The sequence below is a fragment of the Equus przewalskii genome, chromosome 28 (genome assembly GCF_037783145.1).
Source record: "Equus przewalskii isolate Varuska chromosome 28, EquPr2, whole genome shotgun sequence".
Classification (NCBI taxonomy): domain Eukaryota; kingdom Metazoa; phylum Chordata; class Mammalia; order Perissodactyla; family Equidae; genus Equus; species Equus przewalskii.
The window spans coordinates 33,203,033-33,229,321 of record NC_091858.1 but is presented as its reverse complement, the minus strand read 5'-3'; positions in this window follow the sequence as shown (position 1 = coordinate 33,229,321).

The window sequence follows — 26,289 nt, the reverse complement described above, 5'->3', positions numbered from 1 at the left end:
TTTGTGAAGTTATACTAATAGCCAAGAATACTGGCTTTATTTTGATGTTCAGTGTCCCGATTCTTTTGGATTCTTAGCCATAATTTTATACTCTTTTATTATTTTTCATCCTGTTTTCCCAACAAATAGCAGCAATAAGATGATAGGTTCCATCCTGAATTCTGTTTGCTCAACTCACTCTTGACTGTTATTTCCAGAGTCTGATGACACTGACATTCGTGGATGTGTCCTACACCAGCAGGGTGCCCCACTTCTCTGTTCACTTGCCACATTGGACTAGAATTACTTTTTCTCCATATTTCCCTCTCGATTATGATCTGGAAGTCACTAGTCTAAGGGCAGTGTTAAGAGAAATCATTCAAAATTGGGATATAAGGCAAAAGATGAGTGTCAATGCTTTCTACTGATACAGGAGAGACGACCCACAAGGATTATTTTAACTGTTTACTATTAATTTTCCCAGACTTGGTGAAGATACATAGAAACAAAGATTTTTTTCTAATAGAGATGAAAGTAATTTCTGCCCAGTAGAAAAGGTAATCCCAAAATGCTACGGTTTGATGCCCTATAGAACATTAACCAGTTTTGTATCATACCCAATAATCTTATCCTAACCTTCCTCTAGTAAATTGTCTATAAATATATAGTTCCTCAAATGGTCTTTGAATTGATCTCAATATCTTCCTGATTCCCTTGTTAATCAATAAATTGAGTAAAATCTCTGATGTGTGTTCAAATTTTATGTTTGCATGATTTTCCCTTTTGAAAACTATACTTTAGCCATTTGAACTGTGATTATATGCATCTTTGCTTAACTCCGTATGTAATGTATGGATGGATGTTCAAATGAATGCTTATGAATGCAGGACTCCAGTTCTCACCATCAGGCCCAGGGCTGCAAATGCAAAAACAGGGAGCATTGTAGCTCCCCATTTGTGAATAAACGTGTATATAAACACTATATGCCGGCGGGGTAGGGAGTCGGGGCATTGCTCCTTTAGCCAGGATTTATTAGTCTGTTTTTATGTCTCCGCATCAGTATCCTACTGCTACTGTAACAAATGGTCACAAATTTAGTAGCTTAAAAAACACGAATTTATTATCGGACAGTTCTGGGGGGCAGATTCTGAAATCAAGCCATCAGGGGGCTGCGTTCCTCCTGCAGGCTTTAGGCGAGAATCCGTCCCTTGCCTTTTCCAGCTTCTAGAGGCCACCACGTTCCTTGGCTCATGGCCCCACACCACTCCAACCTCTGCTTCCATCGTCACATCTCCATCTCTGACTCTGACCTTTCTGCCTCTGTCTTATGAAGACCTTTATGATTACTTGGTTCCACCTGGGTAACCCAGCATAATCTCCCCGTCTCAGGATCCTTAACTTAATCAAATCTGCAAGGGCCCTTTTGCCATGTAAGGTAACATGTTTGTATGTTCCAGGAATTAGGAAATGGGCCTCTTTGCGGAGTCCCTACCCCAAAACACTAAAAAAATGCGTGCAGAAAACATTTTATGAAAGAATAATAGTGAAGTGTCTTACTGTCATAGGGACTATAGTCTGAAAATGCCAAAACAATCTAGGGCCTACATGTATGGGGTAATTTAACAAATTATATTTAGCAGTTAATTGCTGGCTTCTTACCTTTGCAAAACTGTCACATCTCTCAGTACATTCTACAAATTTTCTTTAATTTCATGGAATTTGGTATACCACGTTGTGTCGGCAAAAGCTTGGGGGTCTAACAGATTAAATCAAACCCTGACTATCTAGCATGCAATCCTGGTCTGTTTCACCTCTTTGGCTCCAGTTTCATCACCTAGATGATGCCTACCCTGTGAGTTTGTGGAGAAGTTAAATGAGATGACGTATGCAACATGCCTGCCAGAATTCCTGGCAGATAGTAAATACACATAAAGATGTATTTATTTTTAGTATCGCTGAAATCTGAACCAGTCTTCCATCCATCGCTACCACCACAGTCTGAGGCACCATTATTCTTGCGTGGATGGCTGCAATCACATTATAATGCTATGGCTTTAGTGCTTCCACCCTTACACCTTGCAGTCTAGTCTCAAAATAGCAGCCAGATTAATCCTGTGAAAACTTAAGTCAGATCTCGCCACTTCTCTGTTCCAAGCCCTGCAATGACTCTCTGTTTCCCTCAGAATTAAGGCTTCATTTCCCCTCTGCCCAGTTCTGTAATTCACCGACACCTCCACTCCAGCTGTCTGCCACTCTGCTGATTCCTGAGCACCCCAGGTTTGCCCCTGCCATAGGGACCTCACAGGCTCTGCTGCTCAACCTCAGCCTCTGTTCCCCACATGACCACCCCTATTGTGGTTAGCACCCCTCCCTCCATCATGGTTAATTTCTTCACCTCCTTCAAGTTTTCGTGCAAGGGTCCCCTTCCCAGGGAGGCCTTACTGCCGTTGTTAAATTGCAGACCCCTTCCCCCCACCTCCCACCACAAATATTTCCTATCCCCCTTCTCTTCTTAAATGTTTTCCATAGGGTTTATCACTATCTAGCATATTATATTTTTCCTGTGTATTTTGATTATTGCATGTCTCTCTCAGTTAAAGTAAAAGTTCCACAAGGATAAGAATGATTATTTGTTTTGTTAACTAATGTATTACCAGAGTGCCCAGAAACTGCTTATCACATATTAGGTGCACAGAAAGTATTTATAGAATAAATGGGGGCCAGCCTCATGGCCAAGTGGTTAAGTTTGCACGCTCCGCTTTGGCAGCCTAGGGTTTCAGCGGTTCGGATCCTGGGTGCGGACATGGCACCGCTCACCACGCCATGCTGAGGCGGCATCCCACATAGCACAACCAGAGGCACTTGCAACTAGAATATACAACCACGTACTGGGGGAGCTTTGGGGAGAAGGAAAAAAAAGAAGATTGGCAACAGTTGTTAGCTCAGGTGCCAATCTTTAAAAAAAAAATGAATAAATGAATGGATCAATCTTTAAGTTGATTGATGGGGCCGACTATCATTCACAGTTTTCTTTCTCCTCTGTTCCACCCCATATGCTGCTATTGCTACCAAGCCTTGCCCCTACATACACTGCCATGTGCCCCGTAGCTCAGGATATTTATCTAATTATGTGATTGGTAGCACATGTTTTTTGTTTGTTGCATTTCAATGCTATAATTTCACCAAAGATTGGTTTGTGTATTTAATTTATATACTGACACAATTCTAGGAATTCCTTATGAGTTAAAAATACTAATATAGTTAGAATTGTTCTATATTTCTTGTATAAAACATACAAATATACACACATATATTGTCTGTGTTGTTTGGTTTCCATACTTACCACATTATATAATTTCAAATACCCAGTTTTCAGCAAAAAAATTACAAGACATGCAAAGAAAAAAGAAAATATAGCCCATACACAGGGAAAAAGCCCTTAGTAGGATTTGTCCTTGAGTAAGCCCAAACATTAGACTCAACCAACTATTTTAAATATGTTCGAAGAACTCAAGGAACCCACGTCTAAAGAACTAAAGCAAAATATGAGAATGTTACCTCACCAAATAAAGAATATCAATAAAAGGATTAGATATTACAAAAAGGAACCAAACAGAAATTCTGAAGTTGAAAAATACGGTAATGGAAATGAAAAATTCACTGAAGGAGCTCAAGAACAGATTTGAACAGACATAAGAAAGAACCAGCAAACTTAAAGATAGACCAATTAAGGTTCTCCAGCCTGAGGAACAGAAGTAAAAAGAAATGAATAAAAATGAACAGAGCCTCAAGAGACCTGTAGGACATAATAAAGTATACCAACATATGCATAATGGGACTATCAGAAGGAGTGGAGACAGAAAAAGAGACCAAAAGAATATCTGAAGAAATAATGGCTGAAAACGGCAAATTTGACTAAATGCATTCGTCTACATATCCAATAAGCTCAACAAATTCCAAGTAGCATAAACTCAAAGAGGTCCATAACTAGACACATCATAATCAAATTGTCAAATGGCAAACAATCTTGACAGCAACAAGAGAGAAACAACTCATCATGTACAAGGAATCCTCAATAAGGTTAAAATCTGATTTATCATATGAAAGCTTGGAGACCAGAAGGCAGTGGTATGACGTATTCAAAGTCCTGAAGGAAAATAAACGTCAACCAAAATTTTATATCCAGCAAAACTATTCCTTCACAAATGAACAAGAAATTACCAACACATTTGCTGTTAGCTTAAGCCTTTATTCACGTGTAGCAATATGTGTAAAAATTTGGGGGAAACTTTTTGTAAAACCTAAAAGTGTTCTAATATGCATTGAATATACTTCAATTTTGATATTGGACAAAAGATATTGCCATATTCATATAATTGTTTCTTTCAAAGACTATGACATGCATCTTAAAATTATTTCAATCATAGAAGAAGAAATTTAAAAGTTGACCCACCAATGACTTTCATAAAAATTCCAAGTAGAGAAAACAATTATGGCAATGTGCTAATCTGGTCCAAGAGTTTTTGCCTAGAATCCAAATCAGAATGTTTCTTTGTTGATTATGTTTCAGTGCCATAATTTCACCAAAAGTTTTTTGTATGTTTGACTTATGATCTGATGCAATTCTAGGAATTCCTTATGAGTTACATATACTAAAATAGTTAGAATTGTTCTATATTTCTTGTATAAAACACAAACACACACAGTCCATGTTATTTTCTATCACCTTCTACCTAACAGATAAGCAATTGAGTTGACAGTAACTTGACTTGATTACAATGTAATTTCATTGTAATGTAACTACATTATATCATTTTAAAAAATGCCCCAGCTTCTATTGATTTAGTTGGCTCTATTTTCACAGAGGAGTAAATTTAAATACAGAAGCTAGATCATAACAATTGCTACCATTTATTGAGAATCTCCTTGAGCCAGATCTGTGACATTTGTTATTTCTAATTCTCCAACATCCCAGCAGGTGTGTATCATTATTATTCCCATGTCATCGATGACTAACATAGAGATTAAGTAAATTGCTGAAGCCCATGCTCAGTAAATGACAGGGCTGAGATCTGAAGCTGCACCTCAAGCCTACACACATTCTCATTTACTGCACTGCCAAAATAAGAGGATTTGACCCTGAAACTTGCCTTCTATATCTCTCATGTCCCTGAAACTGCTCTCAATGGAGTCCCCAACGGTCTTTCTGTCACTAAGTTTACAATAGAATTTTTGTCCTTGTCTTAACTGGCCCGTCAACATTTCACATTGTTGACTGCTCCCTCACTTTAAAATAGCTCCTTCTCTTGCCTTCCTCTGCAGCAACACTCTTCTGGTTGCTTCTCACCCACTTGGCCACCCCTTCTCAGTCTGTGTCTGCTGTACCTCCTCCACCTCACTCACGAATGGTGGAGCTCTTGAGAGCTTTGTTGTAAGCTGCTTTGTCTTATCTTTCCTTCATTCATCTGTTCATTCATTCCATAAATAGTTTTTAAACCTGTATGATGTACAAGCGTTTACAAGGCAGGGGGATCCACAGTGAGCAAGAGAGGCAAGAATTAAGGGGATTGTGACATGATAAAGTACATCCATGAGCCACATAACAACATCTCAGTCAAGGACTGACCTCATATACCAGGGTGGTCCCATAATATTAGTACCATACAGCCCAGGTGTGTAGTAGGCTATACCATCTAGGTGCGTGTAAGTGCACTCTATGATGTTGGAACAACAACAAAATCGCTTAATGACGCATTTGTCAGAATGTATTCCTGTAGTTAAGTGACCCATGACCGTACTTCATTACAATTGGGAAAGTACTCTAAAAGCAGCAGTAGGGGGGTGCAACCAGGAGATGTAGCAGAGAAAGTGGACACAACCTTGGACTGAGGTGAGGTGGAGGTGCTGCTCTAGGGAAATTTTCCTGAGGAAGTAACATTTAAGTTGACATTTGAAGGGTGAGGGAGAGTTACCTAGTGGAACAGAAAGAATTGTTCTGGCAACAAAAACAGCTGACGAGAAGGCCATGAGCTGTAAGAGTCAGGAATTTCTGAGGAGCTCAGGAAAGGGCAGAACCAGGAGCAGAGGCTGGAAAATAGGTGAGGGAATAATCGTACAGCACTCTATAGACTACAGTAAGGATTCTGCATGTTCCCCAAGGATTGCAGAGTCATTGAAGGACTTTAAGCAGGAGAGTGACACGATGTTATTTGTGTTTCGACAAAACCACTCTGGCTGCAACTGTAAGAATAGTTTGGGGATGGGCGTGGCAAAAGGCACCGTCATTTTGGGTCTGGCTTACTTCTATAGTCTTCAACATATTTTCTTCACGTACATGATTGCTCTTCTCCAGTGCAGCTGCCAACATGATCTTTTTATCCCCTTCAATATTTTTATTGCATTTTTTTAAATTCAAGAGTAATACAGGAATGAATGCTCATTGTAAAAACAATTTTAAGCACGTGGAATAAAAGGTGAGCATCTACCTTGACTCTCCATGACAAAGCCATTCCTCTCCCCAGAAGCGAGAATTGATCTAGATCCTTTTCTGTACGCTTCCATGTGGGGGTACAAAAATGCACATACCATTTTCAAGACGTTTTGGACCACCTATTTCCATACGACAATGTTGTTGTCAATATAAACCCATTATTACTAAGGACAGTTGTAGCTGTGCTGGTGGACTCTTACGGGAACTCTCACAGTAATTTCTTGTTTTGGGGTCCCAAGTATTTAAAGAACCTCCTGCTTCAAATATATTGTGGATATTGTGAAAGGAAATAGTATTGATCAGGTAACCAGCTGTATTAGTCTATTCAGGCTGCCATAACAAAATACCACAGACAGGGGGCTTAAATGACAGAAATGTATTGCCTCACAGCTCTGGAGGCTGGAAGTCCCAGTTCGAGGGGCCAGCAGATTCCGTTTCCAGTGAGATCTCTCTTCCTGGCTTGCAGACAGCTATCTTCTCGCTGTGTCTTCATATGGCCTTTTCTCCGTACACATGCAGAAGACAGATTTCTGGTGTCTCTTCTTATAAGGATACCAGTCCTATCGGATTAGGGCCCCACTGTTATGACCTTGTGAGCCTCAATTACCTCCTTAAAGACCAAAACTAGTCCCACTGGTAGTTGGGACTTGAACAGATGAATTTTAAGGGGACAAAATTCAGGCCGTAACACCTGTCCACTACTACTTTCTTTTAGTCCATGCCGTTGGAGTCCATATTTCTCCTTCTGTATCACAAGACTAGGAGGTGAAATGTTCAGCTGCTACCAGCCTTCACTTTACCTTAGCACAAAAAACTGACTTGGGGTGACAGGTTGTTGGCAACCAGTTGGGTATTAAAAACTCGACTCACTTTTCTACCAAGCACATCCCTTAAGTCCCACATCAACAATTCTGCTGAGTTCAGCTGATCCTACAAACAATGTTGCTCCATTCTTGAACTATGTAACTTCACAGGCTGAGAGAAGGGTTCTGTCGTAACAAGTAGTCCTGGGATGCCAAAATGCAGGAACCTCAGCTTTCACTTCCAGACAGTATTCAGCACAACTGAGAGAGGTGTCCATAGCTCTAATAAGATTACTTTGATCAGTGCTCAAATTATGCATTTTCTGTCTGCAATCCCATACCCCACCCCAGGCAGGCATTGAATTGCAGAAACCAGGGTCCCAGATGGTCCAGTGGAGTTAGCCACATGTCTGATACTCACAGAAGCTAATTAGCTTGAATTTCCAAAGTCTCCATTCTGATGCTTTTCATTAATTTTATAATCAATAAACAATGTTTTGAATATCTACTTATTAAAACCAATGAAATTTTTGCTGGCCTAATGCTCCAATTAGAATTTTTTTAGATGATTGATATTGAATTATGAATCATCTAAGTAATTTCTCTTCTAGAAAATATAAATAAAAATACTAATTAAAAATTGAAATTAAAGAAAAGAATTAAAAAATTATATTGCTATAAAACATAAGTAAAACTGTTGGGTGCTTCTGCCCTAAAAGAGAAAATAAAGACCGTCATTGATCGCACAGGCACTTCCAACAGTGCTTCAGAGAAGAGCTCTATCTAAGGTGCTTTGTAAAACCCCTTTTATATAACTTTTTAACCTAGATTTTATATGAAAAGTCGCCTAAAAATTTAAATGGGAATATAGATAACACTTTCCTCCACAATTTAAAAGTAGTCTTTTCATTTTCTCTCAATTTTTTTTCTTTCAAATCTTTCCATTTTACGCTCACTTTTTATTTGGTCCTTTTCAGTTCTTCAGGGCTGTGAAATTGAGTACTGCTCTCAGAGGTGTCATATTTATAGCCCTCTTACCTGGCTGACTTATCATGTCTCCTCTTTACTACTGAGTTGTTAAGGAGTAGAGGTTAAGGGAAAGTGACAGGAAAAAGAAAAGAAGAATGTTGAATACACTAATGGTGTTTGTATTTACATGAAATAATAATGTCCAGGTCTCTTTGTTTTACCCTGTTAATCCTTTCTTTATCAGCAATTGAAACATGCATTTTAAAAATACCTTAAAAAAGATATTTTTAAAAGATTAGGTGACACATTGCCATAGGATCCAGAAATTCCACTTCTGGGTATATAACCAAAAGAATTGAAAGAAAGATTTTGAAGAGATATTTGTCCATAGCGGTAAGAGCCAAATGGTAGAAGTGACCCAAGTGTCCATCAATGGGTGAATGGACAAATAAAATGTGGTCCATCCATACAATGAAATATTACTCAGCCTTAAAGAGGAAGGAAATTCTGACACCCGCTACAACATGGGTGAACCCTGAGGACATTATGCTGAGTGAAATAAGCCAGATGCAAAAGGACAAATATTGTATGATTCTGCTTCTATGAGGTACCTGAAGTAATCAGATTCAGAGACAGAAAGTAGAATGATCGTTGCCTGGGGCTGGGGAGAGGAAGGGCTGGGAAGTTAGTGTTTGGTGGACACAGAGTTTCAGTGTTGCAAGACGAAAAATGAACATATTTAACACTGTATCTTGCACAACCACAGGGTCTGTAGCACAAGAATGTGAATACTTAGCACCACTAAACTTTATACTAGCGATAGCGTGATTTATAATAAAACATACTATGTATTTGATCTTCTTCCCCATTTTGAAGAAATGGCACAGAGCTCCTAAAACTCTAGGAACTTCCTGGGATGAGAGCAATTAAAGTGTCTTTGGTTATGTTAATAGGGTAAGTATTGGACCTAATGATGGGTGCTGCTTGCCAGGGAGCCAAACATGGGATTTGAGGGTTGAAACTTTCAGCCCCACACCCTGACCTCTGGGAGGGTGAGGCAAAGATTTAAATCATGTTGAATATTTTTTGGAAGCAGCATGTTCTTTGCTAGATGCAGCATTGTGTTTAGTCTGGATCCTAAAATAAGTCAGAATTTCTTGGACTAGTATTCCTTAGTCTTGTTCTGTTTCCAATTGAATTAGACACCTGGATGTGGTTTTGAGCTAAAACAAAATACCTGGACATAGTTATAAGCTAGAATAATCATCGTCATCAGTTTCTCGCTTTTTGTGAACAATTGAATAGTTACAATAACTTATTCTGTTTCCAATGAATATGGTGGACTAGGTATCATCCTATTGAAAAGAAGCTAAAAATGGAGTACAAAATATTAAAACAAAGCTTTAAGGAGCTGGAAAGCGGTGAGAACCAATCTGACAGAAATCTGTGTACGTAGCTTCTGCCCTGACATAATTTAGCGCATCAGTCATTGAGGTTATTGAGCATCAGTGTTCTTGGACTGATCCAAGGTAGGGAGTCTAATCACAGACTCTGTCCCATAAAATCGGTACTTCATAAGGCTCCACCAGAACTAAACCCACCCCACCTCACCCTCTAGGACTCTCCAAGGAATGTTACCTTGGCTCAGAATAGACCAGTTTGGGAAATGGAAATCTGTCTCTGAGAAGCTGTAATCATACAGATTTCTGTGCAAAATTCACATTACCTGGGTGCTGCAAAACACAGCAACCTATGTATTTATTTGGAGTAATCTGAGGCTGATGGTACATCCAGGCACTTGGCAGAAGTAAACACAGACTCTGGAACACATACTTTATTATAGGCATCAAAGAATTTTGACAAATAAGTTTCCGAGGCAAGAGAGTAGTTCATTGCTAAAAAAAATCAATAGGCATTGACACATAGGCAGAAACAAGCTCCATAAAAGGAAGAATCAGAAGAAACTGTAATAAACAGGAGCAAACAAATTCTGTGATATTCTTCCCCAAAACTCATAACACAAGTCCAATCAAGAGAAAAACTTCAGACAACACCAAATTGAGGAACGTTCTACAAATACCTGGCCAGTATGCCTCAAAATTGTCAAGATCATGAAAGACTAGAAAAGACCAAGAAACTGTCAGGCAGTGTGTAAGGAGAGCTGGTGGCTAAATGCACTATGGTATCCTGGATGGGATCCTGGGACAGAAAAAGGACATTAGTGGGAAAAGTAGTGAAATCCAAATAAAGTCTTGAGTTTAATTAATAGTAATGGATCAATATTAATTTCTTAGTTTTGACAAATTTAACATGGTTCTATAAGATGTTGCGTTAGGGGAAACTGGGTGAAGCATATTTGTGAACTCTCTAGTACTACCTTTGAAATTTTCCCATAAATCTTTAACTATTCCAAAGAAACCCCATATTGTATATAAAAACACAGAAATCTTCAGAATGAAAAATATAATCATTGAAATTAAAATAAAATTGATGATATATAGATTCCAGACTATACTCAAAGAATGAATTAGTGAAATACATGAAGCAAAAATGGATGGAATTATTAAGAGAAATCAGAGTGGGGAAATTTAACTTATCTACTCAGAAATGAAGAGTTTAAGCAGACCAAAAAGCAATGAGTATTTTTTTACTTTAACTAACATAATCAACCCTTAATTTAATAGAGAATGTATTTTATTTTATGGTATTAGTGGAATATCTAAGAAAGTCTCTAAAAACACCATTAATATTGTTTTATGGAGGCAGAACATTGTACTACTGCCTTTTATCACTCCATATTAAAATGATGTTTCACATGTCGTCTTGTTCATTTTTCACCACTGTATAGTGTTCTCTTCTGTAAAAACTACAGTTAATTTAGCACATCTCCCATTTACGGTCATCTAGATTGTTTCCAGTTATTTTCCTATTTCTTGACCCTTGCAATTAAATTAGAAATCAGCAAATTCACTTTGAGACACATATTCTATGAAAGAAATTTCCAACTTGTGTACAAAAAATACGCTTACAAGAATATCTTTGTAGCTTTGTGATTTTCTCCTTCACTAATGCTTAGCTTAGTGTGTGGGGTTTTTTGTTGCCATGTGGAGCCTCTGCCAAGCACCAGTAGGTAAAGATATGGAATCCTCATATCTTCAAGGAATGGGCCTGCCTTGTTACCCTGTCCACTCTAGCCATTGACCACTAGCATGGCCTGGTGTAGATATGGCCATAGACTTCAGATCTCAGTGGCTGGGGCCCTTGGTCAACTCTGCTCCACGTGGTTTGAGGCTTGTGTAGTGCGTTCCTGTGCACCATTCATAGGCACCATTTTCATGATGCAGTTTATACCATGACCCAATGGATGTTGTACGGTGCTGTCCCCTCCTAGTCTATCTTTTGAGAGAATACATGGATTTCAGAACCAAGGGGTAAAAGCAGCAGTGGCCTTGCTCACATCACTCCAGTGACTCACTTAGGGAATTTGTGTGTCCCATCTGCCACAGTTCTAGGCTCTGTGGGTCTAGAGGTCCTGGCTCGCAGAGGGAAGATGTTTCCAACCAGGGGCACAGTGAGAGTCACACTGAACTTTAAACTGTGGCTGCCACCTGGTCATTTTGGACAACTTGTACCAAAAGCACAACAGGCTATTGACAAGAAAAATAAGCACAGGATGGAAGGCAATAAAGGATAACCAACTGAAAACTTAAAATAGATAATTTTCCATGAGTATATATGCTTCAAAATACTCAAAGCAACAACTCACAAAATTATAAAGGAGAAATAAATGAACAACCATAGTTGGAAATTTGCACACTTCTGTCTCAGAACCTGATAGAAAAAGCAGAGCATAAGATTCTAGAACTATCACAATTACTCAGTGTTCCTTTTATAACTCAACCCACTGCGTGTGTAGACATTTATCACGGACCCTTTGCATCCTCCCAGTGGGAATCAAAGGACATGAGGAACTGATGCCAACCAACGCGAAGCTTTGGCTAGTGCTTTCTCAGTGAGTGATAAAGTCCCAGAGCCTTGTGTCTTCTGCCTTCATCCATGAGACAGTGTGGACTAACTTGTTAGCTTGTGAAAACATAAAATTTCAGACTGCACACGGTTCTTGACACAGGCAGAGAGGGTTCATCTCAAACATTGCCATCTCAAGTTTCAGATCTCACTCCTTCCCTGTCAGGTAATTATACCCCTGTATAGTCCTCTCCTCTTGAAACTGGGCTGGCCCTATGAGTCATTGTTGACCAATAAAATGTGGTGGAAGTGACACTGTGTGTCTTCTGAGACTGGGTCATAAGAAACCTGATAGCTTCTGCCTGGGTTTCTCAGCACACTTAATCTGGGGGAAGCCAGCTATCTATCCTTTAAGAAGTTGAATCACCAGGCTTTGAGGAAGCCCCAAGCTAGCCACATGGAGTGGCTGAGAAGGGAAAGCGATGCTAGCCCAGAGGCCAGTGATTTCAGTCATCCTAGCTCAGATGCCAGACACGTGAGTGGAGAATCCTTCAGATGGTTCCAGTGACTCCAGCCCAGCTGCCACCTGAGTGTAAGTGCATTAGAGAACCCAAATGAGAACCATGCAGCTGAGCCCAGTCAACTCACAAAGCCATCACACGTTGTTTTAAGTCTTGGAGTCGGGGGTAGGTAGTTACACAGCCATAGATAACAGGAGCAGGGAATGAAGAAGTCACGATCAGGAGAGGAGCTAAGCATGAGTGGGCAAGTGAAGTCTGGCTTCAGCCTAACTCCACAGGGAGCTCTTGAGTGAAAACTGTCCTTGATTCTCTGTGCTTCCTCGAAGCAAGGGAGCAGGGCTTTTGAACTCAATCTCCCCCACCCAAGAGACAGTCATTGGCCGAGGGATGGGTATGGAAGGTGGTACAACTCCCAGCAAGGGCCTCAGCAGCACAAGAACAATCCCCTGGAGCCGATGTAGCCTTTAGCCACAGCACCTGTAGTATCAGGAAACAGGCACAGCAACCAGTGAACAGGGCTCTGAGCAAACACCAAGGTAGCTACTACGTTCTCTCGTGACAGCATCTTCTTCTCAAACTCCAACTCTTGTCTGAGTCGTGGAAGTAACATCTAAGTCATCTCCCTATTCCACCTTTATCTCCTTCCAGTCTTCATACAGCCTCCAGAATGACCTATTGCCCTGAATGTAACCTGGGCACTCGGATTGAAACTTTCCACTGGACTCCCATTGTCCTTAGAGAAGTCCAAACTCCTCGCCCTGCCGTACCATGAGCCTGCTGACCTGGCCCTGCCCAGCTCTTCCTGCGCTACCTGCACCACTCTCCCCCACGCTGGCCTTCTTAAGGTTGTGACTCTGCAGGCTATGTCTTGGCTCTGACAGAGCCTTTCACAAGTTATAGCTCTTCCAGGAGCATTCTCCCAGCTTTTCTGGCATGAGGGATGGAGAGAGTGCGAAAGAGAGTTACAGTGAGGGAGGAAGGGGGTGAGGAAGTGAGGGAGGGAGGAAAGGAGGGGAGAAAATGAGGGAGGGAGAAGGAGGGAGAGAGAGTGAGTGAGTAAACAAAAACGTTTTTACTCAGGAGAAAAACTAAAATCTGTCTTAAGAGGAAAGACTAATCGCAGTCAGTTGCAGCATTCAAAGAAAATTATTTCTGTAAATAAACAGGCATAATACAGGAAAAATGTTTAACAGCTGGTGTGGCACAGACATCAACCTATGAGAATGGGCATCAGCTGAGGTTTGGGGGATGGGGGTGGGCGCCCTGGTGTTAACCCTTTAGTTGCTGGGTCATAAGGAAGCTAGACGGAAAGGGGTAGAGACAGTGGGCAGAGATGGGCAGCAAATCCTAGGTTGGTTCAAAACAGCAGCTATTTTTCAAATGACCCAGAAGTATTCCAATATTTCAAGAACCACTGTCACAGCACCAATGTGTCCTAGCTTGAATATAGCCCCTCAATAGAGAATTTTTAACCAATGTGAGATCCTGCAATATATACAATTTAGTACCCTACTTTTTTCGGTTTAAAGGTATATTGTGAGCCTTTTCCCAGGGTGGGCCCTTCTCTGTTTATCTCTGTGCTTCCAGAAAGGATTTGAGGCAATTCAGTTTTGAATCAGAATAAGAGTGTTAAAGAGACAATTGCTTGAGCCCTCAGAAAATTCTTTTGAAAAATCTGCTTCCTAATAGTGTACTTCTCTCCCTTTTGTAAGTCTATTTGGTTCACTGCTGTATCTCTAGACCCCTCCACTGTGCCTGTCTCATTGGACGTGGTAAATAAGCATGGGTTGAATAAATGAAGGAAGAGAGAGATAAATGCGGTCAAAATAACAAGGGATGGGGAGAGAAGCTAACTTACAATTTTTAATTACAATTCATTGGGTAACTGAAAACAACAACATAAAAAAGTAGCACTTGCATAGAAGCAATTCCCGGGTGATCTGTCTTAGAATTTTTTGTCTGTTTAATACAGGAAAGGGCAGAAGCCTCTGGTTCTCTGATTGAGTTTTATGTAGATCCTAGTAGGATTAAAGATAAGGGGCCATGTATTTCTTGGCACTGAAGTGAAACGACTAATCAAAGTAAAAACTTCCCTCCTAGTTAATCCTTATCTTTTTTTTTAATGCTTTTTGGTGAGGAAGATTGGCCCTGAGCTAACACCTGTTGTCAATCTTCCTTTTTTTTTCTCCCCAAAGCCCCAGTACATAGTTGTATATCCTAGGTGTGGGTCATGCTAGTTCTTCTGTGTGGGATGCTGCCACAGCATGGCTTAATGAGCGGGGTATAGATCCACGCCCAGGATCCGAACCAGCAAACCCCAGGCTGCCAAAGCAGAGCATGAGAACCCAACCACTAGGCCATGGGGCGGACCCCTAATCCTTATCTTATTTGAACTCATATTTGAGTTCATTAGGATAAGAACATTACTTCTTCCAGCAGCTATAAAATTTCATTTTCATTTCTGTAAAACATTACCAAGATACAAAACTAAAATAATTCATTATTGTTCTCTCAAATAATTTCACTTCTTCAGTTTTCTTGCCCTCTGCTTTTTCTTCCCTTTCCTGGCATTCATTTATTTCAGTTCACATATTTATGGTTTTTACATTTTTTTCAGTTTGTGAGAATAAGCATGTTAGTTATTCTATACCATCAAATAATATTCTCATTTTAAAACACATAAAACCTTTATTCTTTTAAATTTTAAGTTTGAGAGAAGTGTATTTTGCTATTATTATTCAAGAGAAATGCCATGTTTACTTCCGATATTAATAGAGAGTTATATTTGTCGCTTGAAAATTATAAAGTTTTCTTTTAGATTTAATGTGCATTAGTCAAGTTTCTCTCCACTATTTCTTTTTGGTTTTGTAGAAACTCTATAAAGGAAAATGCAACTCAGTCTTCACCTTTGAAATTCATAACTCCTAGGAAACCCAGATCCACTTCTGCCCTAAATGTTTACGCTGTGCTGTTGAGAATGGAAGATTCCAGAGGGAACATCAGACTCTGGGGCAGCAAGGTTTCCTTCTGAAGCACTGGGTCTTTCATCTGACTTGTCGGCCAGGACTTCTCAGAGATGTGCACATCTCGATTCCTGTCCAGGCACTGTCAGCTTGTCAGGAAGAATCCTGTGAAAAGCCCGCCACCTGCTGAGCTGAAGTGTGCGTCTCACAGAAGTCAATATTTCCAGCTTTTCCTTTGTCCTGAGTGTGTATAAAAGGGCTCTCTGGCATACATCCCTTTTAAAGCAGGTGAGCATTGGTGGAGAAAAATGGCTTTCATCTTTCATCCTTCTGCGGAGAGTAAAACTGTAGAATCAAAGATAAGTTATTTTAGAATTTACTAGATCTTTTCTTTAGATTAAATTATTTTATTAAAAACCCTGAATAGAAATACAATGACCAAAAATAAAACTGGAACGTAGAGTACAAAGGTGTTTCTTTGAATTCATTAATTTTAATTGCCTTTGTTCTTAATAATGAGATGTACAGTCCTTAGCTTAGATGACAGACTGTCCTTCTGATGTGAAGAGGTATTGAATCAAAGTGGCAGGGGTTCATTACCATATATCTGAAGCCTTATGCAGTTCCTGGTACACAGAAAGTACTCGATAAATGTCTGTGGAAGGAATGTAGAATGAACACAGCAAACACACTGGACCTGATGTCAAGAGACCTGAGTTCCAGGACTGATACTAATTTAAGTGGCCACATGATTTTGAGCTGTTTGCCTTATTTCTCTAATCCATAAAACAAATATGTTGGATCAGTTGATAACATCGTTTAATATTTTCTTGTATCAGAGATGAGTCTTTTTCAACATGCTGTTGCTCAGTCAAGACTTTCTTCTTTTAAATTTTTTTTGTTTTAACAACACGTTTTGACACAGCCCTGAGACTGCCCTTGACAGAGCATGGAATCTGGATGCCTTCACCCTTGAGACTCCATTCTGGACAGAGTAAATATCTTTCCAGTTTATATGAGAAATATGATTTTTCTTTAACATAATTTTTTACATCAGTGTTTTCCTAGTCGTTAGAATTCTATACTCAAATCATCCCTTCCTTAACAGAAATGATTTTAAATTGTATAGCAGAAACTGCTTTTCTGTTGATAAGGTCAGACGTATTAAGTGATGACACTGATTTCTTGCTGGCATACTCTGGGAGCCCTTATTTGCTACCACCAGGGGCATAAGCAAGAAGAGTCCAGCTGGTTGGAAGTGCGCTGGGCATGGCCAGGCCTTGACTCACTAGCCATTAGTTTCTGTCTTCTGCCCTGAGAGATTAGGACCAGCAGGAGTAAACAGAATCCAGCCCAGTCAACTATTTCCTGCCATATATATTTTTTTACCTCTTTATTTTGAAAGAATTTTGGGCTTTTGGAAAAAGTACAAAAATACAAAGAGTTCCCACAAGCCATTCACCCAGATTCCCCAACATGAACATTTACATTTGCTTTAGGATGCTCTCTCTACCTGTGTGAATGGATATGTATGTGTGTGTTTTTTCCCTGAAATATTTGAGAGGAAGTTGCAGACATGATATTCCTTTACCCCTAAACACTTGACTGTATATTTTCTTAAAATAAGACATTTTCTTAAATAACCCCGAGTACAATGACCAGAAGCAAGAAATTAACATTTATATAATACTCTAGTCTAATCTAAGGACCTTCTTCAAATTTTACCAATTGTTCTATTAACATTCTTCGTAGAAAAAAGTGTTTAAGTTTTTTTCCAGTCCATGATTCACTCCATAATCACACACTGCATTTAGCTGCTGAATGTCTCTTCAGTTTCCTTCAGTCTGGTGCAGTTACTCATATTTCTTTGTTTTTCATGACCTTGACATTTTTGAAGTATATAGGCCAGCTATTTTGGAGAATACCCCTCAGTTTGGATGTGTCTGATGTTTTCTCAGAATTCGATTCAAGTTACGCATTATTGGCGGGAACCCCCAGGAGTGATATTGTGTCCTTCTCAATGCAGCATATCACGTGGCACGGGGGTCTATTTGTCCTTTGCTGGGGATGTTTGATCACTTCTACAGGTGATGCTTGCTGTGTTTCTCCACTGTAAAGTTACTGCTCTATCCTTTGTAATTCATACAAATCTTGTGGGGAGATCTTTGAGAGTATGAAAATATCCTGTTTCCCTTTATACTTTCATCAACTGATGATCGTTGTCTGAAACAATTATTATGGATGCCAACTGGTCATATTTTAATTCCATCATTCTTTCCAATTTGTTAGATTACTGCTGTAATGAAAAGGTTCCCATCTCCATTCGTTCATTCGTATTAATACAGACTCATGGTTTCATCTTTTATTGTATGGGTTATAATTTGTTAATGTCCTTATTTATTTGGATCCTAAAATTGTTCCGTATTTTGTCAATGGGAGCTCTCCAGGCTGGCTCCCCTGTTCTTCTGACATGTCTCCATTATTCTTTCCAGCACAAAAAGATGTTCCAGACCCATGTTGTAATTTTCCTGCCTCGGCCATAGATTTAGCCATTTCTTCAAAGAACCTTTATTTTGTTAGTGGAAAATGGTATTTGGAAACCAACGTCTAGACCACAGCTGTGCTATCTGTTATGGGACATCACAGGCACCCTCAGGGGACAGAGCTAGATGATAATATACATTTACACAAATCCACAACTATATTTATACCTATACCTGTACTATACCACCTATTTCTGTTTCTATGTACCTATTAAGAACCATAAACCAATTCCAACCCAACACCCCCAATTTATTCCCTTTTCCACTTTTGTAGCTCCCTCCCCTAACACTAAGTAGGCTGCCTCTCAGTATCCACAGAGTATTTAGTGATTTGCACAATCCTAAAGTACACGTAAAATATAGTTTCGAAACTGCTAACCTTTACCCCTGTGAAAGACAAAATAATTAACAGGAGCTTGATGCTTATTTAGAGTTCTTATTAGTTTTACTGCTGTGTCTAAAGCCACTTAAACTATTTTTTTCCTCCCCTTTAGTGTGGTTATGTTATTTATTTAAAATACAGAGCCAGCCCTGATGGCCTAGTGGTTAAAGTTCCGTGCTCTCTCCACTTCGGCGGCTGGCGTTCGCTTTGCCGTCACAGCACCACACCAACTGTCTGTCCGTAGCCACGCTGTGTAGCCATGGCCGCTGGCGTGGAAGAGCTAGAAGGACTTACAACTAGAACATACAGCCACGCACTGGGCCTTTGGGGAGCAAAAAAAAAGAGGAAGATTGGCAACAGATGTTAGCTCAGAGTGAATCTTTCCCTGCAGATTAGTTAATTAATTAACTAATTAATTAATTAAATACAGATGAGTATTTTGAACTTTTAACCCCATCCTTGTGGACTTTTTAATTTATGTTTTGAACATATAGCACACGAACATGGTTCTGAAAACCTGAACTCTAACAGGGCATACTTTTTATAGTCTCCCTTCCTCATCCTTTCTACCTTGTTCCCACTCCTCCTCTCCCCCTCATTCCCACCCACTCCTGGAGGTATCAAATCCCATAAACTTTTTTTTTTTCCCAAGGAAGATTAGCCCTGAGCTAACATCTGCCAATCCTCCTCTTTTTTTCTGAGGAAGACTGGCCCTGAGCTAACATCCGTGCCCATCTTCCTCTACTTTATATGTGGGACGCCTGCCACAGCATGGCTTGCCACGCGTTGCCATGTCCGCCCCCAGGATCCGAACCTGTGAACCCCGGGCCGCCGAAGCAGAACATGAGAACTTAACCACTCAGCCACCAGGCCGGCCCCAAATCACATTACCTTTTGATTTACACTTCTTGTCTGATTTTTTTTTTTTTGTACATACTGGCAGATACTATTTGCCTTTTTCCCCTTTGTTTCTTACACAAAATGTAGCATACAGTATTAGTTTCCTAAGGCTGTCAAAATGAAATACCACAAACTGAGCACTTAAACAAGAGAAATGTATTGTCTCACAGTTCCTGAGGTTAGAAGTTCAAGGTCAAGGTGTTGGCAGGGCCTTCCTCCCCTTGTGGGGGAGGATCTGATGCAGGTCTCTCCCAGCTTGCCGTAGTTTCTTGACTCAGGACAGTGTAACTCCCATCTTCACACGGCATTCTCTCTGTGTGCCTATCTGTGTCCGAATTTCCCCCCTTTCCAAGGACATGGTCTTGTTGGATTAGGGGCCCACTCGGCTCCAGTATGACTTCATCTTAGCTAAACACATCTGCAATGACCCTACTTCCAAATAAAGTCACATTCTGAAGTATTAGGACTTCAACATATGAATTTGGGGGGACACAATTCAAACCACAACACATACTATGAATGTGCTTTTGTACTTTACTTTTCTTTCACTTAACGATATATCCTGCAAATCATTCCGTATCAGTGTATAAGAATCTTCCTCATTTTTTTCACAACTGCAAAGTGCTGTATTGTATAGATATAGTTTATTCAACTATTCTTCTATATAGAGCATCTAAACTGTTTCAAATATTTTGCAATTACAAGCAATCTGCAATGAAAAAAATTGTGTGTATGTATTTTTATATTGCTGGAAGAGTATCTTAGGGTGAATTCCTAGAAGTGGGATGGGTGGCTCAGAAAGTAAACGCATGTGTACTTTTGTTATGTATCACCAAATTCCCCTGCAAGAGGTGGTAAAATTTTTATTTCCATCAGCACTGAAACACTATTTACCCACAGTATTTCCAACAGAATGTTTTGTCCAGCTTTTTCATTTTTGACAATTTGACAGGAAAATGGTATCCCAGTGTAACTTTAGATTGCATTTCTCTAATTACGAGCGAGGTTGGAAATTTTTTCATAAATGTAAGGAAAGTTTTTGCATCTTTTTTTGTGAACAGTTTTTTTCCTGTCTTCTGCTAATTTTTCTACATAAACTTTTAGTCTTTGCTCCTCAGTTTTTAAAAGTTGTTAGAAAAATATATTAGGCTATTGTAATTTTTTTTCCAGTTTGTCAGTTGCTACCCCCCCCCCCACCTTTTTTTTTTTTTTTTAAACATCACAAATTTACTATCTTACACTTCTGGAGATCAGAAGTCTGCAATGAGTCTCACTGGGCTAAAGTCAAGCTGTCTGCAGGGCTGTGTTCCTTCTGGAGGTCCTGGGGGAGAATCTATTTCCCCTCCTTTTCCAGCTCCTAGAGCCGCTGCGTTCCTTGGCCTTTTCTTCCATCTTCAAAGCCGCCAGTGTCTTCAAATCTCTGACTCTGATCTCTGTCAGTTGCCCTTTGCCTTTGTTCATGTATGTGTGTGTTTATCATCCTTTATTCCATTTAGTTTTGAGTTCTAGTTAGAAAGCCTTTCCCCTACACCCACATTCTGTAGGAATTTGCCCATGTTTTCTTCTAGAACTAGTATGTTTACCTTTTTTTTAACATTTCGATCCTCGATCCATTTTAAGTTTATTCTTATGTATGGGATGAGATATTGATTTAATTTTATATTTTTTCCCAATGACACCAACTCTCCTAGAGCCACTTATTTAAAAACTCATCTTTGATCCAGTGATTTGTGATACCACCTTTATGATATACGAAATGTCCATGTATACTTGTTTTTAGTGAGAGGGGACCCTCCCACTCTCCCACCGGTCCGTCTGTCTAGTCATGCACTGTACCACACTGTTTCAGTGAGAGAGGCTTTCTAGTATGTTTTATAGTGGGTAGGGTTAATCCCTTGTAGCTTTTCCTTTTCAGTGATTTCCTAGTTTGTTTTTCCGGATGAGATTTAGCAGCAACTTGTCTAGCTCTATCAAAAGACTTGTTGGTATTTTTTATTGGGAGTGCATTAAGTTGAATTGGGAAGGACAGAGCATTATGATGTTAAGTACTCAATCCAAGAACAAGGATGTCTTTCCATTTGTTCAATTCTACATTTGTGACTTTCAGGAGTGTTTTAAAGGTTTTCTCAAATAGGTTTTGCACATTTCTTCTTAAGTTTCTTCTTTATTGTTGTCATTGTAAATAGAGTTTTCTCTATCCATGTATCTTCTGATTGCATGTTAATTTTATTTCTGTATCCTTACTGAATTTGTTTATTATTTTTATCAATGATTTATAGCTTTATCAATGATTTTATCAATATTTTATCAATGATTCCCCAGGGTTTTCCAAGTGTACTGTCATATCATTTGCAATAGAAATAGTTTTACTTACTTTTTAATTCTTATGCCACTGATTGATTTCTCTTGTCTAATTGCAGTGGCTAATATCTCCACTGTATAATGTTGAATAGCTGTGTACATAGTGGCCATCTTTGCCTTGTTCTGGGTCTTAGCAGAAATGCCTCTACTATTTCTCCATTGAGTAAGATCTTGGCTTTAGGTACATATGTATAAATATATGTATGTATTTATCCTAAGAAATAACAAATTCTTATTCTCTTGAGTGTTTCCATCAGGATTGAGTGTTTTTATTTAATATAATTATTGATTAATTTGGATTTAAATCTACCCTCTATTATGTGAATTCTCCTACTTGTTAAATATTTTTTCTCCTTTCCTTTTTTTGAATGGATTATGTTGTATTATTTCATTTCCTCTTTTATTATTTTGATAGTTATACAATATTCAATTTCTCTATTGATTTCTCCAGAGATTGCAAAATACACTCTTGCCTTATAAGACTCTAACAAAAATGAGCGCTTTCACTACTCCCTGTGAATGAAAGGACCTAGGGGACTTTAACCACATCAGCTCCCTCATGGCTACACCATCCCTATCATGCATTATTGCTATAGATACACTGCATTTTAACCCCCTAAGACTATTATCATTGTTTTATACCATCAATATTTATGTTATTTTTTATTTGTACCATCAATACCATTTAGATTTACCCATGTTTTAACGCTTCTTATTTTTTATTCCTTCTTGTATCTCCAAGTTTCCATTACAAGAGAAGAAAACTACAGACCCAAATCTATCAAGAGCATCAATGCAAAAATGCTAAACAAATTTTAGCAAAACAAATCTGACAATATATTAAAGTGTTGGTACATCATGACTAAGTGCAGGGTTATTTCAATATTTACAATCAGTTAGTGTAACTCATTATTCACAAGCTGGAAAAAGAAAAACCATATGATCATCTCAATAGATTTAAAAAAGGCATTTGACAAAACCAAACATTCTAATTTCAAAACTTCCTGATTTAAAAAACGAAAAAACTCTCAGCAAAATAGGAAGAGGAAGGAAGTTCCTCAACCTGCTGAAAGGCATTGCACAAGACTCACAGCTAATATTACACTTACTGTTGGAGGACCAAATGCTTTCTCCTTAAGATCAGGAACCAGACAAGGACGACCACTCTCACCACTTCCGTTCAACATCGTACTGGACTAAGGTTTCTCAGCCTTAGCCCTATTGACAATTTAGGCTGGATAATTCTTTGTTTGGGGGCCTGTCCTGGGTAGGGTGTTCAGCAGCATCCCTGGCCTCTATCCACTAGATGCCAGTGGCAATTCCCTACCCTCAATTGTGACAACCAAAAATGTCTCCAGACATTACCAAATGTCCCCTGGGACAAAATAGCCCCTCTGTTGAGAACTACTGGACTAGAGTTTCTGGCCAGTGTAACCAGGCGAAAAAAAAAGAAATAAAAGACATCCAGACTAGAAAGGAGGAAGCAATGCTGTCTCTTTTTCATATATGGGGACCCACTCAGTCCCCAGAGTTGGTACAAATATTATTTTAAAGTGAAAGCATTTGAGCTAAAGAAGATGCAGAAATAAATCTTATCTGAACTTCTTTTATCTGATGAAAGCAGAGCCTCCAGAAAATACAGTGGCCATTTGCACCCCTCCAAGGGAGTTGCCAGGGAGACAGACGGCCAATATCCATAAGCATCAAAAAGGCCCATAGAACCTTCTATAATTTCCCATTGAAGCCCTAAAACCATCTCTTCCCTTTGTTGTTTGGTATATAAACCTTTTATCTCTGACTATTCAATGTGTTACTTATCCCTCAGTACTCCCACATGTACACACAAGCACATGTAAGTAAACCTTATCTTTTTTCCTGTTAATTTGTCTGTCGTTAACTTAGAGGTCTCCAATAACTGGACCCATATTGGAAGAAGAAAAGTTTTCCTCCCAACACAGACAATGCAATTGCCTGTAGAACATCATATCAAATGTACAAAAAAGCTATTAGATATTAATATTAGAACTAGTAATTAAATTTAGCTAGGTTGCAGAACATGAGATAAACTTTCAAACACCAATTGTATTTCCATACATTAGCAACAATCAGAAATGAAAATTTTAAAAAATAATTTACAATATCATCAAAAAATAGAAATTCTTAGGTCAAAATTTGACAAAAGTTGTAAAAGACCCATCCTCTGAAAACCATAAAACATCACTGAGAGAAATTAAAGAAGATCTAAATAAATACTAGTGGATCAGAAGATTCAATATTTTTTTTTTTTTTTGCTGAGGAAGATTTGTCCTGAGCTAACATCTGTTTCCCAATCTTTGTCTTTTTTTGTTTGGGGAAGATTCACCCTGAGCTAACAGCTGTGCCAATCTTCCTCCATTTTGTATGTGGGTTGTTGCCATAGCATGGCTTTTGACAAGCAGTGTAGGTCCATGCCCAGGAACCAAACATGAGTTGCCAAAGTGGAGCCCGCCACACTTAATCACTAGGCCACGGGGCCAGCCCCAGATTCAATATTGTTAAGAAGTCAATTCTCCCCTAAATATATCTGAGATTCAACACAATTTTGTAGAAAATAACAATCTGATTTTAACATTCACAGGGAAATGCAAAGGATCTAGAATATATAAAACAACTTTGAAAAAGAACAAAACTGTAGGACTTATACTATCTGATTTTATAGCTTATTTATAAAGCTACAGTAATCAAAACAGAATGGTAATGGCATAAAGATAGACAAATAGCTCAACGGAACAGAACAGGAAGTCCAAAAATGAGCTCATGCATATATGAACAACTGATTTTGACAAAGGGCAGAGGCAATGAATGCAGTGCAGAAAAAATTGCTTTCCAACAAATAGTGCTGAACATTCAGCTATCTATACGGAAAAAAATGAACTTTGGTCCCTATCTCATACCATATACAAAAATTAACTCAAAATAGATCCTAAACTTAAATATAAAACCTAAAACTATATGTCTACAAGAAGTCATAGGAGAAAATATTTGTGACCTTGAAACTGAAGAATCTACCAAATACTGAACTTTTTGTACCACCTTGCCCAAGGGTGACTGTTTCGATCTACTTCATTAAGTCACTTTTTAATTCTAAATATTCTTAAGAGTTCAAAGTCACTTAGGCAAGTAGCTTTATCTTCAATGACGAGCTGAGCTCAAGCCCCCAAGTAAACTTGTCGCCATTTCCTCAGAATAGAGTTTATTAGGTCAATAATTTGTAAGAATGATATAGTTATTGAGCAGAGATTTGCGTCTAGAAAGTGGGGTTTGGGGGCTGCATATACTCAAAGTGATTCTTCAGAACCAGAGCGGGCTCACTGGATCCTCTTAACAGCTGATATAACTCCTGGGGATGAATGAATAAATGGATGTAAGAAAGACTCGAGTAGATGGTAGTCAATATTCTCGTACACACCCTGCCACTGGATTTAGTAAAATGAACTAAACTTGTATGGATCCCAGTTCGAACTGTTGAGGCCCAGAGCAGGCCACTCCCAAATATCCCACAATAGCATAGTGGTTATTTTTTTAATTAAAGTTACTTCAGAAGCAAAAAGAGCTTTCTGACCCTCCTGTCTCTGTTCTCCCTGAAAGCAGGAAATGAATCTCCCCTGTGAAAGATGCTTTCTCTGAATCCTTATCCCCAGAACTAGGGGCGAACCTTGTTAATTTACTACCTCAAGCCTAAACTCTGCTCAAATTCCTCACCATTTACAGACCCCAAACCTAAGCTTCTTTATCCTGTCAGTTCTTCACAAATTTATTGTTTCTTTGTGTAAAAGATATATATACTGCCTGCCTTGTTCCCTTTCCGAGCATCGTTTCTCTGTGATCTCCAACAAGGACGTATTACACTGGGTTTTTGGTCTGTTAATTTGTTTTGTGTCAGTTTATTAGTCCAGCTATAAGAACACAAGAAGGGAAGAAAGGAGATGTTCTCCACCCTGACACAACCAACACCACTGGTTCCCAGCTGTGTTGCCTTGCACTAGTTAGGTAACCTCCCTTGAACCTGATTACTTATGTTTATAAATGGGATAATATGCTTACTCTGTCTAACAGGGCTGTTGTGAGCATCAAAGGATACAAAGTATAAAAGAAGAAAAAGCATTTTTAATTGTAAAGGAGTTGTGACCGGCAGAGGAAGAGTTCACTGTTAGTCTCCAGATTACCATAAGAAATACCTGTAAAATAATAGAATTTTAGTGAGAATCTAGAAGAAAAAAATATATTTGAGTGCTTTGTAAATTGTAATAAGAACACTCACCTCTTGGTGGGATTAATTTTGACAATACATCATGATAAGTGCTCAGTAAATTTAAGTTATTATTTCTACTATTATTAATGCCTTTTTACAAGAAAATGAAGCTTGGAGAATT